The following is a 13,375-nucleotide window of genomic DNA, read 5'->3' as shown; positions in this document are numbered from 1 at the left end:
GCACATCCAGTACAACCCAACACAGTTGTTTATGGAAGTAAAGCATTTTATTAGACGTTTCTGTTCCACTATCATCTCTTCCCATTAGCAGGAAAATATACTTTCATTTCCTAACTGATACAATTACATCATTAAGAAAAAAATCCATGGGGGGGGGGGGAAAAAAAAAGAGTAAACAGCCTACGAGTGACAGTGAAGCTGCATCTTAACTGAGGAAATGCACACTAAGACATTCCTCAACCAGCAAACTGTGTAGTCCAAGAACTTCAAGGACAGCTGTCAAAATGAAGTTTGCTTGCATAAGTTAGTTAGCACTTTAATTCTATCTCCACCAAACAAGCTGGAAAAGGAGAGGAAAGAGAAAGAGGAAGCTAGAATGCGCGACGTTATTCAAATAAGTCATAAGTATTCTCTATATAGTTTTCCTCTGAAACCATCATATGTAGTTAAGGCACTACATAATAAGGGTTTTTTTTTATTTGCTAGTTGCTAAACTGACAGATCCTACAACTCTTTATGTAATCCAAGGGGGGTGTTTCCTAATACTTAGCATTTGCATAAAATCAAACATTTACCTACAATCAGGATGAATGTGGTTCTCTTAGAATATCCTTTTCTGGCAACATGGCCATCAGAACGCTTATCACACACGCCAACCCTCTGATAACCTAATCTTGTTTTAGGCAGACTCTGCTAGCAGCGCCCGCGTTTTAGGAGACAAACTAACTGCCGTCCTTCATCAATCCTCAACATTTGCCAAGACAGTCTGAAACGTTTTAGTACTGATCACTCACGAGCCAGAGAATCGTGTCACCTATCAGGACAGTTCGTCCCTACCTCTTCTGCTCTACAGGGAACAGCAGGCTGACAGAATGATGGGCTCCCAACACGCTTCGCCAAGACAAAACATGCCTTGGGCTGACTGGATTAACCTTCGTAGCTGAACTACCTGAGATATGTTTGAAGAGGTACTTCAAGACAAAACCTGTCCGTAGAACCAAGAAGGGGAAGATTTCAGCCCGTGCTTATTGCTACAAGCAGAAGTGAATCAGCAAGTCAAGAGGGCTCACAGTACGTACGCAAACCAGAGCTTATATAAGAAGTCTGGAACATGTCCAAAAACGATTGAAATACAGGAACCACAGGAATACTGAAGGGATAGGATACAGTGGCTCCACTTTAGCCAGCGCTGTTTGCTTTATTCAGATGGAAGTAATGATGTCAAGACAATGAAATGCAATTTTCCTTAGGTGACTAATTACACACAGCTTATGAAACTACATACTTAACTATAGTCAAAGGACCAAATACGAAATATTACTCCCCTGCAATTGAAGTTGAAGTACTCTATACAAGAAAAGACTTCAGTGACTTGTCAAATTTCTGTATTAGGTAGAATAAGATTGCAAAAAGGAAAAAAGAGCTGACAAATTTTAGCATTTAATATTTGTTCTTAAATTTTGTTTAATCTGTCTCAGCTATACACAAGTAAGACCTTATTTATGCTCACCATGTATTTCAGTACCTGTAAATACATACTAATAAGGTAGTTTTATGACAGACCTAAGCATTTAACAGTGTACTAATTGCGAATTTAGCTACATGGCAAATTATGGCATCTTTTCCAGAAACACTACAAAACTTTGAGAAGAAGCTGAAGAACACACGCTCAACTGGAAGCACAAATCCTCTGTCTGAAACAGGGAGGCTTACTAGGTTTCTTATGATACCTTCAGTAAATGCTTCATCATGATATGTTTTAGAAATCAACTATTTAAAGTCTGCTTGCAGCCACAAGTCTATCGTAAAGCCAGTATTTGCCTCCCAGCCCTGCTCTTTTTAGCTAGCCCAAATTTCCTACAACCAATGAAGGCTCACTAGTCAAGTGTGCCGGTGAACCAAGTGCTCAGAGTAAACAGAGGGCAACACATAAGAGTTGCCCATAAAAGTAAAGCAACAAAAAATAAACTGTAGATTAACCATCGCATTTGAATTATTTAAAATTTAAGCATTCCAATGCCAGAACAAGCAGATCTGCATAGAAACTACAATTATGAAGAAAGAACCTAATTCAACACAAAAATATTCTTAACACTAAAACATCTGTATCACTCTGTTCTTTTATGCATATTAGGACAAGTAATTGAACAAAATGAATAGCATAACGAAGGAAAGGACCATATTTGAATCAAAGCTGTGAAATACTGCCTGAACTTCCCACTCTGTTAATGTTAGCTTGAAGTAAACAAGAGAGTAATAATAGCTTATGGAAGTCTCACTAGCCAGAGAACTGCAAAAGAAATCTCAGAAGCATAACCAAGAAATATGGTACTTGCAATTATCAGTAACCAAAGATGTATAGAAACAACAATCCTGACGTGTTCATGTAAAATATCAGGTATTTTAGGTATTTAAGCTTTTGCTTCCCAAAAGATAACATCTGCTCTAAATAAAAATTCTTTCCTTTTTCTAACCTTTATTAAAAAAGCACTCTTTCCCCACAAACCATTTTCCAAAATGAAGTTCCAACAACCATACTTTTTTCCCATGACAGTTCCTAATTTAAATCTCACATGGGACCTGAACACCCAATTACATCATTTTTGCAATACTACCAGTACTTAAAGCAGTATTTTTGCTATAAAAATATTTCCTCTCCAGTAAGCCAAGCATTTTCTGTAGATAGTTGCAAATATTTGAGTGTATTCTTCCTACATACTTGAGTCAGAGCAAAAGACTGAGAGAACACGGTGAAAAGTGTGTTTTGCTCAATAGCCTTGATTATGGCTAAAACGATTCCTACTACGATATACTAAGATCAAAATATACTGTGATCTATTAAAGATTTCTACAACACTTCAGCCAGACATACATTTACGAAAAATCTCCTCATCATTTTATTTGTTGTCTCTTCAATTCTTTATGAGTAGCTAATTATATCTGTTGTTGAATTATGTGATTAGAAAGAATTCTAAACAAACAAAAAAACACTTCAGTTTCAGCCCCCAAAATACATGTCACTAGCAACTTTATGTAAACAAGCCTACAAAACTAAAAATGTACATGCCTGTAACTGCAAAGGAAAAAAAAAAACATATCGATCTTTCTATGGCTAGGATGCCATTACAGGGCAGAAGTGTTTTTTGGTGGTGGTGGTGGCGTGTTTTTTTTCCTCAGCCATCTGAATACACCACCATAAGATGTGTAACTACTTTGTAGTTTAGACACAGTTTAGGCAACATTTTAAATAAACAAGTAATGCAGAAAATTAAAGGAGATGCAATGGAAGCCAGATTGCCTACACGCAGAGCCAACAGGAACATGTTAAACTCAGATACGTAAAACACGTTCTGTGATTCGACAGAGCCATTACACTGCAGAAAATATCCCTTGTGCTTCTTGCCAGAAAGCAACCACAGTCGTCAGTTCTCACGCATCATCCCTACAAGCTACTGTACAAATTCAGCCATTAAAACAAAGTACATCGTAGAGTAACTAGAACAGTAAGTGCAGTCAAAGCATGTCCTTCCCTTTATCTCCTTCAACATATCTGGACAGTCACCTACCCGAATCAGTCCACCACTGCCAATTCACACCATAGGAGTCTGAATCAGTTTCTGAACTCGGACCACAGAATCACCAGGATGCAGCACGGAGTTTTCTAAACCATCCAATTCATGAAACTGTGAAAAACAATTAAGAAACGTTTTCAAGATGACAGGTATAAATGATTTTATACAAAAAATAAAGCAGCTTCAAATCCACACATTAACTTTGTGTTTAATTCTGACGTTAAAGCAAAGACACCGAAGTGCTAATACGTAATCTACCACAAGAACCATTCTACAATTATTTATTTTTGTATTACTTTGAGATTTGGCAGAAGACAAACAGATAAAGCAGTGTGCCAAAACACAAAAAAGGTAGAACTGATTATCATTTCCTCCTTTCATACCGGCCAAAACCAAAACATATGCATTGCTAGCAAGCTTAAGTTCAAAACAACTTCCTTTGTTATTTGTAGAGATGGATTTTTAATGCAATTATCAGATTAACAAAATGCAACCAAAACCAGTAAGTTACATGCAGAACCTAAACTAGATGACTCCTCTTAAAATGCTAGCGTTCTGGCAAAGCTGAAGCACACTCGGAGAGAATCTATACCACCCACACTGTCACAAATACTCCCACAGCCCTCATGGGGAAATACAACTCCTAGCAACAGATGAGGCTTTAAAAAAGCTGCAATTATTTTAATTGGACCTGCCAGCTGCCTTTCATTTAGCTTAACATGAGATTTTATTCAAAGTCTGCAGCCACAGCTATTGGCAAGGTAGTTGCTTACAAGTAGTTGGACCTATTTCTGAAAAGCTTATCCTGCCTGGAGAGCTTTTGTGGCGTATTGCCATATACTCTATATGTTGAGGACACAAAGTTTTATTATGTGGTCCTGGCCAGTAACATGGAATAATGTACTAAGTCCAAGATGTATATGGAACACACCCATTGCCTCATCTTGATGACATTTGTTGGGGCCAGTTCAAATAAGGTGACAAAACACAGAAGGACGACACATTACAGGATGATGATTTTGTCATCTGCTTTCAAAACAGCCGATACATCCCACACCAAAAAAAACATCTAACACATTTAGGTAGGTTGGTTAGTGGAGTCTTTCTCAAAAGAAAAAGATTTTTCAGGAGGCCAGATCCTTACTAACATATTATTTTCATAAAGCATTCAATATACAGACACAAAACTGAATTTCATGATTCCTAAAATTTTAAGACAAGCCATTATTAAAATAACTGCTTCTGCCACTTTCAGAACACTTAAGGTGATTTAGTAAACTCTAAAACCTCTGTACTGATGTAACTATTTAACAGATAATTGGTGTTTCAGCCACCTTCTCCAAGACACTGATGTTATCAGTTGCCCATGATCTTACAGCCAGCACAGCTAGAAGCCCTGGGGCATCCAGGGGTTCCAGTTCCATAACCATATTGTTAATTCGCTGGCTTGGTTGGAAAAAAAATATTATATATAGTGTGTGAGCATGTGTGCATGTATTATGGTGGGTCTGGAACTTTCCTTCTTGTTTTTTCCTACTTTCTACCTACAGCCAGGATTTTTGTATGACTAAAAATACTAACATGAGTATTGTATCAAAACTCAAGTTCATATCTAAACAATATCTGGATCTATAAAGATGGAAACAGCTTTTCTTGGCTCTTAACTAAAAAGATCAGAGTAATGCCCTCTCCCTTGTCTTGCTGTCTTCCACAGAAGGTTAAAATTTCAGTTCAACTGGAGATTTAAGTAGCATCCTTCAAGATGGGACAGCGGACTACTGAACACACAGACTCCACTACATGCCCAAGTTTGTGACTGCCTCTGCCAAGTCTTGAATTCTGTGCTATCCCCATTAGTGCTTCAGTCAGCAGCTCTTTCGCTATACCCCAAGTGGCAAGCACACAATAACCATAGGGCCACGTAAACTATGACCAATTGCACAGATCAATACATGAAAGATTATTATCTAAGCATTATCTAAGGGCTGAATAGAAGGACTGAAACACTCCTTCCATCCACCCTTCTCTCCCCCCCAGCTAACAAATAAGACAGTGTAACACAAGTCCATAAGAAAGACATCAGTTTAACCCCACTGTCAATAACAATGTATTCCCTGTGACCTTTAACCACCTTCCTGCTACTGAGATTAAGACTCAGTATTTCTCTCTCCCCCTCCCCCCCCACTAAAAAATTGAGTAGTGTGGCACACATGCTACAAATGCTCAGTGTTGAGCTAGTCCCCAAAAGTTAGGGGAAAATAAGTGTTTTACCAAACTTTACAAGAAATATCTTGCTCAGGCACTTCCCCTAATTTAAGTTTTTTCCCCACTCTGTAACTTAGAAATTAAATATCTACAGCTAATCCTAGCTTTTTCATTATCACATGCTTCTCTCTTTAATTAAAGCACATGCTGCCCAATTAACACCAAGAACTGATTCCAACTCAAAGCCCTGATGGGCAGGTCACTTTATGAAAAAGTGCCCATTTTACATTTGAGCTAAACTCATTTCAGAAGAGTTATGAGCAACCAGAACTCTTCAGAACTTGACAAATTTGCTCTGTTGAGTGCACAAAACCATCCCTTGCAGACAACATCTGAGAAAGAATGAGTATTTTCGTAGGTGCAAAGCCAAAGTATGAGAACAGTTGACTTGGATTTTCCTCTACCACCACATGTGAAAATTACTTTGCATTTCAAAAAAAGTTGTGAATTAAAAAGAAAATGTTTGTGTTGTACTTCGCTTCTGGTCCTCTGCTACTGTTGTTGCTTTTCTCAACAGCTCTATGACATCAAGGATGAGGGTCTGACTAGCTATATGAAGTTTTGTACAGGTATTTCCAAAAAGAAGGTGGGGTCAGTACTGTTACCAGGCACTTAAGACTTCGGAAGAATATATCCTGGAGCCCAGGCTTAAATCAGTAGTAATGGAAGTTCATAAACCAAGTCCTTCTACCACTTGGAATAAACTTACTGGAGAAAGATGACAGATCCAACATCACAGTAGACACTACTTATTTCGTTACACAAAGCCAAGAAGCATCAGCACACCACTCAAAGCAATACAGGCACAATTAGTGAGAGCAGGAAGCAATCAGAATGATCACTTAAAGTAGCAAAATTCCTTAGAAATACTCCATTAATCAAGTTTTAATAGGCTCAGAAAGACTCAAAAATATTTGAGAGTCAGTTCTACTGTATCGGTAGATCTATGTATAAAAAGTAGCATTTTGCTTTCACCAGGAACAGAAAAAAATCAATTTCTATTACATGACTTTCCCCTTTCTATTTACTTCATCTACCATAACAAAGGAAAAAAACATATTTAGATTATTTTAAGCATACTTCAGTTGAACCCATTGTTTAAAATAAGGGAAAAATAAAAGAAAAATATGAATTTATGAATTAATGTGTTAATATAATTACTAGAAGTGCATGTACAAAATCAATAATTTAGCAGCTACACTAATGCAATTGGATATGAACAGAATAAACAAAATAAATCTTCTCTACAAGTGCTTTCTGAAAGCAACTAAATACTTTCTGTATCAGATTCTTTTTGTCAAATGGGGATAATGGAGGATGCATATAATTACAGATAACACACAACACCCAAATTAGTTATTCTGTATCACAAGGATTTGTTTTGACATATTCATTCCACGTTCAATCAAAAAATCACTAAGAAGAGTTAAAACATCTTTGACTACTACCCTTCAAAATGTTAATAGATAATTTGGTTATACAGAAATCCACTTTGCTGGAAGGTAAGCAATTGACAGGAAAAGACATCAAAGGTTCTGTGTGAGCATAGGTACTTGCTATTGAATAGCTGAACGAGCTGTTTTTCACACAGCCTGAACAAGAGAAATTTGACATTGGATCCTAGTTTCTTCTCTGGACGAAGACAGCGAGAGGAAGGAAACCCTGCTCAACAGTGCACGTTATCTCACTCAGCTCAGCTTCACCACCGGCTATAATTTCAGCACACAACTCAATTCCTATCCATGTATCAAGACTGATACCAGAAAATTAATTATCTTAACAGAGTCATTTCCATTTTGGATATTAAAGCAAGGGATCTTAAAGTATCCCTTTTTTCCCCTTATTTTGAGATAGATAAGGATATATAAATACATATATATGTGTATGTATGTATAATATAGGCATATATATAACAAAAAACAATGTCCAACTTGTACTCTAGCCATACAGCAGAACAGATGTAAAAATACAAATGTAATCATCTCTTAAAAAACCTTTTCTGCCCAGCATTAAGACAAGAAAGATACACTGAAACTAGAGTCTAGTCTTTCAAAAATGGAGTCATGCTATTCTAAATCTTCCCAAAAGACACACAACAATCTCTAGGGAGTGAGAGTGACAGAAAAAATTACTACTTCATGTTTTGAAGTGGGGAAAAAAAGCAAAGACGTAACTTAAAAAGCAGAAAAAATGAACACACTTCATAACGTTTGCACCAAATATTCACTCAGAGGACGTGTGTGGAGAACATGAACGTGAAGTTATGCCAATATGAGATATACATGCCCTCAGGTTGACAGTCATTTCCAATTTACCATGCTCTAGATTCTTACCACAGATAGACTATCACAAATGAAGTATACACATGACAAAAATATTGGAAACAGCACAATTGTTTCATGCTTATTTGTAAGATCAAATGATGCTTCATATTTTTAATTCCTAACTAGACAGTGATTGCATTTTTTTAAATTGAATTGCAGTAAGTTTTGACTTGGGGGGGGAGGGGAAGACCACACCTTTATTGATCTTTACTTCACAAGATGAAGTTTCAGTCCCAGAGAACTTAGTGTCATCACAACAGTTCCTCTTAAGTATGCAAAATACCACCATTAGGAAACCATTATACCATAAGGGAAAAATTCACGTACTCCAGATTGTGCTTCAGTTAATTCTTGTACTGCATAATTTGAAAAGAAAAAAAAAAAAAAATGCTCAAATATAACGTTCCAAATAGCCTGGAACTTCATACATTCGGAGGAGCTTCATTTCAAGCTCCTGTGCTGAGGAGCACAGAGGTAAGACTGACCGGCCTGACTCCCCGAGTCTTCCTCTTTTCCCTTCTTACAAATGGGAGTTGTGTGTCCCCTTTTTAGTCACTGTAAGTTCACGAGACTACCATGACTTCCCAAATATGACAGACCGTAGCTTAGCCAGGAATCTGCCAGTCCCCTCGGATGCACCTTACTAGGTCCATGGACTTGTGCACCTTCAGGTCCCTTAGATGCTCTCAAAGCTCATCTTCTCCTACAGTTGTCAGTTCTTCATTCTCCTGGTCCCTGCCTTTGGATTCTGTGACTTGGGCAGCATGGCTAGCACGTTTCCCAGCGAAGACAGAAGCAAAAGAGTTATTGAGTACCTCAGCCTTCCTCAAGTTCCAGGTAACTAGGTCTCCTGTTTCACTCACTGAGGGACATGGGCATGTATACAGGTTCTTTCTTCTTCCTTCATTGTCCTGTGTACTTGAAAAATCTCTTATTTTTTACATCTCCAGCCAAGTTCAGCTCCAGCTGTACCTTGGCTTTCCCAGTTCTGTACCTGCTCTCCTAAATCCCTATAATCTTCCCAAGAGGTATATGCTTGCCTCCACTGCCTATACATTTAGGTTTTGTGCTTTAGTTTGGCAAAGAGGTCTTGACTTAGCTAAACTTGACTCCTGTGTTCCCTGCTCTTGGGCCCTAAGAAAAATATCTTTAAATATCTCCCACCTCTCATTCATTCTTAATCTCTGAGGGCAGTTTCCCAAGGAATCCTACGCACCAGTGCCCTAAACAACTGAAAGTTTGCCTTTCTGAGGTTTAGGGTCTTGATTCTACTCTTTGCCTGTCCTACATCCCTCAAAACTGGGAATTCTACCAAGGCATGATCACTGACTGCATTGCAAGCTACCTCCAGTCCTGACCTCTCTCCAGTACGTTCTTCAGCACTGGTGAGCAACAGGTCCAGCAGCACATCTCCTCTGGTTGGGCAATTTTGCAGATTAAAGAGCAGAATGCACAGACAACTACCAGCATGAGAAACAGCTTCTTAGCTGCTTATGTTTTCAAAACTATCCATTTGACCCATTACTATTCAAGTAAGCACCATACAACAAAGACTCTAATTCAAAAGTAATTGTTGCTAATACTAGTACAGATCAGAATGGAAAACTACACAAAACTCAACTGAAATGTTTCCCATTCATCTAAAAAAATGCACTGTAAGGGAGAGATATAAACTCAGATCTCAAACAAAGAATTTTACTTGAGACTGTACGAAAAGGGATACTTTTCCATTAGAAAAGAACACAAACTCACTAGTGCTTTTCCACATTACTCCCACTCCAATCTCCCTACAGAAACAGAGAGAAGGACAGTATTAGAGTCTTAATAAGCTGTTACCAAAGCAAGAAAAATCTTTTTGTCTACCTTGCATGCATCAATGCTACCTCCTCTCAACTGTATGTACTTGGCCCTTCACAGAGAGATGAAAGATCCCAAGTTTTGATACCTACACTTCATGACTGCAGGACAGCCAAGTGAGATGCTATAGCATACATGCCCCATGCCACAGTCACCAAGCACCTTCACACCAGGACAGCAAATTTCCCCAAAGATTTTAGAATGAAGCTACAATTATGCTGCCCCTTTAATCCCTCCATGAATGAAGATGAATATACTCTAGTAATCTGAGATGAAAAAGTAAAATAATTATCATTGACAAATACTTCTAATAGAATCATTCCACCAGTGATAATACCTAGTGTTTCAACCTGTTTAATTATCATACTGACATACCTGTCAGTTCCGCATTCACACTGACAACTGAGTCTAACTTGAAAGCAGAGCATGCCATGTTCAAACACTGTTCAGCTATGGATTTCAATCAAGAGCTTCCTCCAGCTGATTAAAAAAAATAATAAAAAAAATAAAGCCACCAGAAATCCCTAGAAAGTAAAGAAACTAGCTTAAATGTGTCTTGAGAACAAGTAGTCAGGAAGGTAGCTTTGAGGACATCAGCAATGAGGAACTGAACAGGTCTCCAGTCTTCCTTTGTGTTTTTCAAATTCCACTTCTTACCACAGTTAGCTATTTCCCTAACACCACAGCAATCACAACCTACTTCACAGAGATCATCTGTCCCATAACTTTCTGGATAATAATTCTGGAAATTAACTAAAAGCTATATATTTTCAGGCCTATTCTTAGAAGTTAAAGTATCTTCAGCTCTGTGAAAGGTAAACATCAAATTCCAAGTCTACTACCAAAGCCTAGAAAGTCAACCTTCATGTGCCAAAAAAGCAGGAAAGATAGGAGGTGCTATACTTGAAATCTGCTCCAAAAAAGCTTAGATGTTAAGTATCACAATTTTTAACAGGATTCAGACTTATACAGGAGGATTACTGAGGAACAAATCAGACAAACTCAGAGAGGAAAAAAGCAAAATTTATACTTTTCTGTGATTGAGTAAAAGAATATTCTAAACCAGCAACCAGAACTCAAAAAGCAAGTCAAGTCACACTGAGCTTAATCCAAGCTACAGACTGATAAAGGAAGACCAAGCCTTATTTTTCTTACTCACATCTGCCTTCTGTTAAATCCAGGGTTTGCACAACCAGCACAAGAAGGAGGACCCAGGAAACTACAGGCCAGCCAACCTTACCTCAATCCCTGGGAAGGTGATGGAGCAGCTAATCTTGGAAATTGTTTCTAGTCACATGAAGAAGAAAATCATTACGAGTAGTCAGCAGGGATTCACCAAGGGGAAGCCAGGCCTGACCAACCTGATAAGCTTCTATAATGAAATCACCAGCCTGATGGATGAAGAGGGAACACTGGATGTTGTCTTCCTGAACTTCAGTAAGGCCTTTGATGTTCTACCCCATAAGATCCTCACAGAGAAGATGCTGAATTATGGATTGGGTGAGCAGACTGCGAGGTGGATCAAAAACTGGCTCAGTGGCCAGACCCAGAGGGTACTGGTTAGTGGTGCAAAGTCTATTTGAGGAGGTTTGCAGAAAAGGGGAAGAGTTAACCATGCCAAATCTCAGTCCTGCAGATACTCTAAGCTACCAGCAGAAGTTAAGACATTCACTAAGGTCAGCAAACAGTTATGGTCTGGATAACGATATGTCAGCAGTTATTGTTCTACATTTGAAGTTCAGAACCGAAAGAATTGTCTACAGGATGTGGTCTTAACTGAAAGACAACCTTGCAAGTGCTGCACATGCTTTTGCAACAAAAAGTCATTTTTTTAACCTACAAAGCAATACTTTACATTTATTAGAGGCTTGAGTGAATGGAACTACACCACGGGGAACTACACCATCATCCCCAACACAGTAAATTGTTTTTTAGATTGTTTTCACATTTAAGTTCATTCAACTAAAAAAAAAAAAAAAAAAAGAAATTTAAAAAAAAAAAACTCTTAACTCTTAAATTCAAAATGGTATAAGTCAACCTTAACAGTGTGTTGGAGAGCCTAAGCAGAAGGGACACTTTCTGAAAGAAACCACAAGAAAGGATGAAACAAAGTGTAACAACCAAGATGCTTTTAAAAGTCACATCAATATGTCATGGTTAATTAAATCACACAGAGTAGATTTAAGTTGTGAAGTGCCTTTCAAAGAATAAAATATGTATTAAGACAACTGTTCAATGGGCAAAGAAAGAGAGACTGGGTATATTTTAAAAAGTTGTTTCTACAATGTTATTAATAGCACAAAAATGCTAGTAGAAAATCTGGGATGAACTCCAAAGAAGAAAAAAAGTCAGTGGGTTCCATAGCCTTATTTACCTATTACAACCAAAAATGATAAGGGCTTTGATGAGAACTCAAGTTTTTAAAACACAAAAGGGCAGAAGCAAAACATGGACCTGATGGGAGACTTCTTCATGCCACTTTTTCTGGTATTTTCTGTGATTTAATAGCTACAGGACAGAGCTGTTGCCACTGTTAAGTGGGAGAAGAGCAGACAATGGAGTGCATCGTGCTCAAGCAGCTCGGACTTTCCTTTGGCTCAGGTGAGGTGGATTAAGATGCAAACACACAACTGAAGAAGTTCTTTTGGACTGTACACCTCATCTTATCTCAGCGCATGAACACTTCCTTGGTGACATCATTATCTTAGAACAGCTAAAGACTGCAGGCAGCAGGAAAGAAGAATTTAAACCGTATAAAGAATCACCAGCATTTCCTCTTTCAACGCAGAAAACAGGATTACCAATCTTGCACTCCATCTCAAGTCTCAGCTATTAATCCCCCACACAAACAAAAAAGAACACAGAAATGGTTGCAATTATGGCCTCTGCTACAGCCAGGGTTCAGATGAAGCTACCTCATTATTAAATGTTCGATTTTTTAAAAAAATCATACCTTCCACAGCTAGGAAAAGAAAATACCTGCCCTCATTCTCTCTTCTTTCAGGGTGTTACCACTTCTTACACAAGACAGAAAAACACTGAGAACATTATGCAAGATAATTCACTGGGGTTAATTTTTAACTGTATGTCTAATCATAATGACAGAAGAAGAAAAAAAAAAAAAGACAAACATTCAGAAAGGACAAACAAATTTGCTTTCAAGATATTAATTTAGTTCCTCCAAGTTGGTTTAAGAGAGCTATAAAATGAAGGTTTTCAAATTACTTTAGATTAGAAAAAAAATCTATGCATAAAAATACAGTTAGAAACTGCATCAAAGTGACTACCACCTTCTTTGCAAACACGGAAGTAATATGCAACAAAACACTCTCCACCCGACAGTTGTTTCTCTATTGT

At 37.9% G+C, this 13,375-nt stretch overlaps 1 protein-coding gene across 6 annotated transcripts in view; it reads right to left on the bottom strand.

The window, feature by feature from the left end:
- ERBIN (erbb2 interacting protein) overlaps positions 1-13,375 on the bottom strand; it is a 120,446-nt gene that overhangs the window by 94,202 nt on the left and 12,869 nt on the right. For 4 of the 6 annotated variants that reach the window (XM_068668059.1, XM_068668060.1, XM_068668058.1 and 1 more), the window contains one exon: positions 3,567-3,683. The exons of 1 other annotated variant lie outside the window; for it this stretch is intronic. The gene's annotated coding sequence lies outside the window, so the exon portion shown is untranslated. Of the gene's footprint in view, positions 1-3,566; positions 3,684-12,971; positions 12,996-13,375 lie in introns of those variants that run through there. One more of the 6 variants, XM_068668062.1, reaches the window with a different exon arrangement.

Source organism: Anas acuta, chromosome Z (assembly GCF_963932015.1).
Source record: "Anas acuta chromosome Z, bAnaAcu1.1, whole genome shotgun sequence".
NCBI lineage: Eukaryota > Metazoa > Chordata > Aves > Anseriformes > Anatidae > Anas > Anas acuta.
Note: the sequence above shows the minus strand (reverse complement) of the source record. Positions and strands in the feature narration are given on the sequence as shown.